This window comes from Sciurus vulgaris (assembly GCF_902686455.1).
Source record: "Sciurus vulgaris genome assembly, chromosome: 12".
NCBI classification, from domain to species: Eukaryota; Metazoa; Chordata; class Mammalia; order Rodentia; family Sciuridae; genus Sciurus; species Sciurus vulgaris.
In genome coordinates, this window is record NC_136473.1 from 49,981,677 (window position 1) to 49,989,056 (window position 7,380).

Here is a 7,380-nt window from a genome sequence, read left to right on the forward strand (position 1 = left end):
ACTTGCTTATTGGAGCTTTCAATTTATAATTAACCTATTTCAATAACTAATTACTATATTCATTTATTCAACAAATTCTGAGTGATTATAAACTATGAACCAAACGTAATATATGATATTCAGTATGGACTAGGAAATAGATAAGCGAAATAAGAGGTCAATCATAATTGAAATAGAAATCTCAACAAAACAGTAAAAGAATACACGTTTTGTGATTTGGTTCCGATTTTTGTCCTTCATGTGCTTTCCCTGTCTACAGCACTTAAATTACCTCAGTTCATTTTTATTTCAGAGATTTATTTGATCCTCTGGTCATTCAGTTTCACTACATTTTACAACCCAGAGGAGTTATGATGAACTATTAATGAATTTCTTATTGGTGGCATTGGATCGACATGCAGTGTAGTTGCACTAAAGTGACATCATGTATATACAAATCCCCTCTTACTGAAAAGAATTTCAATCCCATCCTATTTTTCTCCCCTCTCATTTCTTTCATTTATTTTCCTTCTATCCTTTCACACATACACTTGGCCCCACACGTGGTGCTGCTCTGTGTCACATATCTATCCTTTTCACTCTTTCGCCCACTCACTGTTGTGGGCACATGCACATCCCTACCACTCATTCTGTTGGAGTCTCTTCCATGCTGAGTTTCTCACCCTTAAATACACATGACCTCAAGTCTGTAATTTCCTACAGATGTGCAGTGTCCCGGGAGACACATTCCCCCTCCTTTGAGCACACAGCCTTTCTCCAACACAGTCTCACTCTCAAGAATACACCCACATCTGCAGGCACTCAGGCTTTTGTCGTGGGCCCCTCCCACACCTCCGGCATCTCGCTGGTGATCAGAGTAGGGACAGGAGACAGGAAGGGTGGGGGAGATACCAGTAAGTCATTGGGCCTCCACCCACATTTTCTTTTTAATTTGTTTTCTTGCATTTCTTTCTTCCTTTCTGGTAAGCAGAGAGAGAACTTGCTAAATAGTGTGGTATGGCACTTTCTAAGTGTAGATGTGGTGAAAAGGCTGATTGAGGGGGAGATGCATTCCAGGGACTCTTAACAGTGATGCCATCGAGGGGAGAGAGAAACATTTAGTGTTCTGAAAGAGAAGGACCTGCCTCTTTAAACAGCTGCCTTTCTAAGAATTCTTGCCACTAGGGATATTTTGTAGAGGTCAGACATTGTATCTCTACAAAAAAGATTGATCCCTAGAAGAGACAACATATCAAATTATAAGAGATTACTGAGTATTCATCTACAGCAGGGGTTGGCAAACTTTTTCCGGAAAGGGTCAGATAGTAAGTATTTCAGACTTTGAAGATTCTGTGTTCTCTGATGCAATTACTCAAGTTGGTTGTTTTAGAGGGAAAACAGCTACAGACCATACATAAATGATTAGATGGGGCTGCAATCCCATGAAATTTTATTTTTGAAAACAGGCAGTGGGCTGGATTTGGACCATGGTCTATAGTTTACAGACTCTTGATCTATCTAAATAATAGCATGTTTCCCTGTATATATATATATTTTTGGTTGCACCATCTAACTTAAAAATGGATAGAATAATATCTATCATAATGGACAGGCATAAACGAATCTAATATATATTACATATTATTATATAATTTTCTTCTGGTGACCTTAGAGTCATGTAAAAGAGATGAGATCATTTTCTAAAGTAGTGACCATCTCACATCACAAGAACAGATAAACGATGTATTATTCAACTATGAGCCCCAATTAAATTTCTGTCAGAATCAGACTTTCAATTCTTAGGTGGGTGATTATATGCAAGATGTTCCTGGTGCCAGAGAGGACAACATACTATAGGAATGAGCCCCAGGACAGAGGAATTGGGACGTTGGGAGTTTGTGAGCCCTTGCTAGTGTGCATGTCCAAGAGGGGCACACCCACAATGAGAATTGGGGAGTAGGGATAGCATAAGTGCACAGGGTATAAGGTGGGAGTGGAAAGATAGTGAGCACCAAAACTGCGGTTGGGGAACACTTAAAGGATTTGTTCTGACTCCAGCAATAGAGGCTTCATTTAGTTTTTATTTTTATTTTTTTCTGCACCAGGATAATTTCATCTGCATGTCTAGTTCTTGAGTCAAGTAGCTATAGAGTAGAGTGATGGACTCTAGGAAACAAATGTCCTGGAGATATTCCATATGGGTAGTTGCAGATCTTCATGTTGTTGACTCTTTATTTACTTTCCTAGCTCTTGAAATGCTATTTAAATTTGGCAATGCTTTATGAATAATAGAATATGATGAAGCTGTTATGAAAAAGATTTATGCATAATGACATATTTACACAGTATATTGTGAAAGGAAAGAGAAAAGCAGATTTACAAAGATGCTTATGTAGGAAAATCTTGCATTTGTGTGTATTTGTGCATGTGTATGTGCATATGTGTTTATATGGACAGGGCATACATACACATTTGCCTAGAAAAAAGTTTATACGAATATGTATGAGTTTTAAATAGTGATCATCTCTGAGCTACATGGGACTACCAAGTTACTCTGTTTTCTCCTTATCCATTTCTCTTTATTTTTGTCTCTTTCTCTTCTGCTACATGGGCAAGTATTGGACTTATACTTCAAAAGAGCAATGAGGAGATTTCTACATAAAATGGTTATTAAAAGTTTTATAGTCATGCCTCTAATTCTTTAATTTTTTTTAGATATTGTTAGACCTTTATTTTATTCATCTATTTTTATGTGGTGCTGAGAATCGAACCCAGTGCCTCACACATGCTAGGCAAGCGCTCTACCACTGAGTCACAACTCCAGCCCCTACTCATGCCTCTAATTCTTAAAAGAGGAATCCAGATGTGGAGACAAAGGAAGAGAAAGTTCTATTCTTTACCATATCACATCCTCTTTGCTCTTTTTCACATGGGTTGTTTGGAATAGTGCTCACTTCCAGTCACGATGCAAGAATGTATTTTTATCAAGCAAAGGAATAACTTTATCCATGTGATAAACATTGTCAATGGGTGAATTGTCATATTACAGAAGAAAAATTGTTGGAAGCAATGTACTGCACAATTTTAGGCAAATTCCCTAAGCTTTCTGAAAATTGTTTCCTTGTTTCTAAGATAGGATTAATAATACAAACTTTACAAGTGTGTAAAGATTAAATGTCAATTTATTGAAACTATCTAGCAGAGCCTAATATATGGTTCTTGCTAAAGAAAGAAAGAAAGAAAGAAAGAAAGAAAGAAAGAAAGAAAGAAAGAAAGAAAGAAAGAAAGTGAATTTCTCTTTTCACTGTTTCATTTTCCTTCAGCCACAGCTTTCCTGAGAAGAGAATGAACTGGGTTATACTGCCATCTTCAATAAGCCCCCTTGTGTATTCTTCCTCAAATCCCAAGCCATTTGCTTTCTCTTTTTCTCTAAGAAGGCAAATATCCAGATGTCAAGAATATCCTGGAGTAGGAAAACAGATGGCAGTCCAGTATGTGCTTTGAATGGCCAATATAATTTTATTTAAAAATGGAACTCTAAAAATAACTTTTGCAATAAGTCAATTATACTTGATAATATCATGTTTTTAAAGGAAACCTGATTCAGGCAGGTTCATTTTAAACCAGAGATTTGGCTTACTGAGTGTAAAATCATTTCCCCTTGTTCTTGTTTCCCACTGAATTACCACCCTCTTGCCCTGCTCTCCTACACCAAAAGACCACCAAAATTTACACAAGATTCAGTTTTTTCTCATGAATGAAAGATTGCCATGGCAACGTGTATATTTCCTGATTTTTAGTTCTTAACACATAACTGTGATTTGGCATGTTTTACCTCCTAATTAGGGTTATTGGGACTTTGAATATAGACATAGGAATTTGTGTTAGTCAACTTTCTGTTGCCATGACCAAATACCCTGACAAGAAGAACTTAAAGGAGAAAAAGGAGCTCATGATTTCAGAGGTTCAGTTCTTGATCAGACAACTGCATTGCTTTGGGTCTGAGGTGAGGCAGAACATTATGGAAGAAGGGCATGACAGGAGAGTAAAAGCTTATGATAGATGGGAGAGAAAAAGCAAGAAGTCAGGGATAAGATGTGATCCCCAAGGGCACAACCCAACTGAACTATTTCCTCCTTCCCCACCCTACTTACCTAGAGTTACCACCCTATAAATCCATTCAAATTATTAATCCATTAAGTGAATTAATCCAATGAGGTTACAGCTTTCATAATCAAATATTTCATCTCTAAATATTGTTATATTATGTTGAACACATGAGCTTTTTAGGGCATACTTCATATCTAAATCATAATAGTATTAATATTGATTATGTGATTTTTTTTTTTTTCATATCTAGGGGAAACAGTCTCAAACTGAACTCTTAAACTGAGCTCATAAACTTTTCATAGACTCTTCTCCATATATTTTCTCTTCTGATTAATCCCTGGTAACTGCAAGGTAAGCTTCCCAACTGTTGTCTTTGCTTCTAACCTTTTTGACCCTAAATCCATTCTCCATCCATTCTGTTACCAAATGAAAATTTGATGATGACACTTTTATTTACAAAGACCTATAAACTTCAATTTTTCTAATGCGGCATTCAGGAATCTTTGTAGTCTTGGATCTGGATACATCTCCTACCATTTTCTGCTTCCTGTGTTCCATTCCAGCTGCACTAAACGGATTCCAAATCCTTGCATACAACACACTATCTCACAAATTCAGCTTTTCGCTATACCTACTTCTTTGAAATGCATTTAATCTTCTTATTGTCTAACTTCTACTTGTTCTTTAAGATATAATTCAAGGATGACAATTCTGTGAAGCATTTCCAAACCCTCCCAAATAGATGAATTCCATCTCCTGGTATGCTTTCTTATGTAACTTTTTCATTGTGCTCATCAAGTTGAATTATTTATGAGTTTGTATTTTAAAAGCTCTATTAGCTCTTGGAGGGAAGCTACCTCGTTTTATTGTGTCTCTGAAGTATATGTCGCAGAAACTGACAGACTATAAACATTAACAGATGTTTGATAAGTAAATTAATTAATAAGTGAATTAATTCATGGTATGAGATTCATTATCAATTGCTTCATAACGATTACCTCAAGCTTAGCGTGATCACATTTGTTATCTCACACCGTTTCTGAAAGTCAGGATTTTCAGAGCAGTTTAGCTGGCGGTTTTGCCTTAGGGGCTCTCATGAGATCACAGTCAAAGCTGTAACCTGGGGCTGCAGTCATCTGAAGGCTTGTCTGGGACTGGATGCTTCAGTTCATTTCCACAGGGTACTCAGGACAGGGCAGTTGGCTTTCCCCAGAGCGAGTGATCAGAGAGAGAGGGAAAGCAGGATCCAGATGAAGTCTTGATGTCTTCTGTAACTTAATTTCAGAAGTGATGTATCATTGTGTCTGCTGTATTCTGTTGATCATGCTGACTACCAAGTGCAATGTGGGAAGTTGGCTACGTGAGGGTGTGGATATCAGGAAGTGAGGATCATTGGGGGTCATCTTGAAGGTTGGTTAGCACTAGAAGCAAGTATTCTCAATGTTCCTAAGGTAATATCCTCTTTCACCTATTTCTTTTCCTTTCTTTTCTTGGTATCAGGGATTGAACCCAGGGGTGCTTAACCACTGAGCTACATCCCCAGACCTTTTTTTTTTTTTTCTCTTCATTTCTATATATACGTCTTTATTTGACCACAGTAAGGATTTCAATTTTATATAACAATTGATCCTCCCAGATAATTGGTTTATAGTTTTAGAGAGATTTGTGCCAAATATTTTACTCTGGTCTTATTTTGGGGGCCCGGAACTTTTTTATATTTTATTTGAGACCGGGTCTCACTAAATTGCTGAGGATGGCTTTGAACTTGCAATCCTCCTACCTCAGCCTCCCCAGCTGCTGGGATTACAGGCTTATGCCTCTGCACTCCTTTCTTTCACCTATTTCTAAGACCATTTCTAGACATAAAATCTTCAAACAGCAAAAACCGAGTGAATCACGCAGAGTCTTGGGAGTCCCTCCCTAATTTCTGGAAACTATTTTGTAATTAATGAGAAGTGGGGGAAGATTTTTGTAGGGAAGAATTAAAAGACAGATATACATTTCTATGGACATTATAGATTCCACAGCACTGACCAAGTTGTATTATTGTCCCACCAATGAGTTGTAGTATTACTGATTATATATATTTTTTTTGGTACCAGAGATTAAACCAGATATGCTTAACCACTGAATCACATCTCTAGTCCTTCTATTTATTTAATTTTATTTATTTATTTTGACACAGGGTCTTACTAAATTGCTTAGGGCCTCATTAAATTGCTGAGGCTGGCTTTGAATTTTTAATTCTCCTGCCTCAGCTTCCTGAGTCACTGGGATTACCCAGTCAGGCCCACACCTGACTTGCATTAAAACTCATTCTAAAGACTCACACTCTTGATATTTATGCATTTTCCCCAATGGGTGGTCATCAGACACATATCAAAGAATCCCCTGATGCAAGAACAGATAAGTAATGGCATACTTGGTAGAATTAGCTTGACTGCCATAGATAGTAGATTGGGCAAACGATGGAAATAACATCAACAAAAAATAGTTCGGTAGGATTTCTAAATAAATGGTACTCAGGTCAGGGCCAGAAAGGAGTTTCATCAGGAAATGCCAGTGAACCCAGCTTGCAACAGGCTCTGGTGATAGCATTTCTGTTAGCCTTGTTCCCTAGCTTTATGCTTGCTTAAAATATGAATTTACCTCATTCATATATAACTATAAGGCGAAGAGTGGATATGTTTTCCTAAAGGAAGATGAAGATGTACCCACCCTTGAACAACATTTTCCTTCTTTCTTTCTTTCCTTCCTTCCTTCCTTCCTTCCTTCCTTCCTTCCTTCAATGGCATCTAACTGCCGTTTTGCTGTATACCATAAGCCATGCTTCTCCATTGTACGTTCACTTTCCCTCTAGTCTCACTTTCCCTTTTAAGCTTATCCTTATCTCTCTAGCCCCTTCCTTCACATTCTTAATTTCATCACTCAACCAAGCTATATTATACTAAGATCATATATCGCTTCAATTCCATGTGGGTGAAACTTCCCATGTCAGAAGGTAAGTTTAAATGTCTCAAATTGATTTATTTTTCTGAACAATCCTAGTATGGTGGGGAGGTGGGGAGAGTTCAGTTCGTATTGTGAGAAAGTTTTCCCCTTATCTCAAAAACCACCAGTTACTCAGAGGGTAAAATTGATTAAAATATGTTATGAACATATGTCACAATAAAATCCACTGTATGTGTGCCAATTTAAAAACCTAACCTTTATTTTGGAGAGCCTAGAATTAATTTATTCATCAGATTAATTTACACATTCCATAGTCCAGATTTTTTTATCAGTGTCATT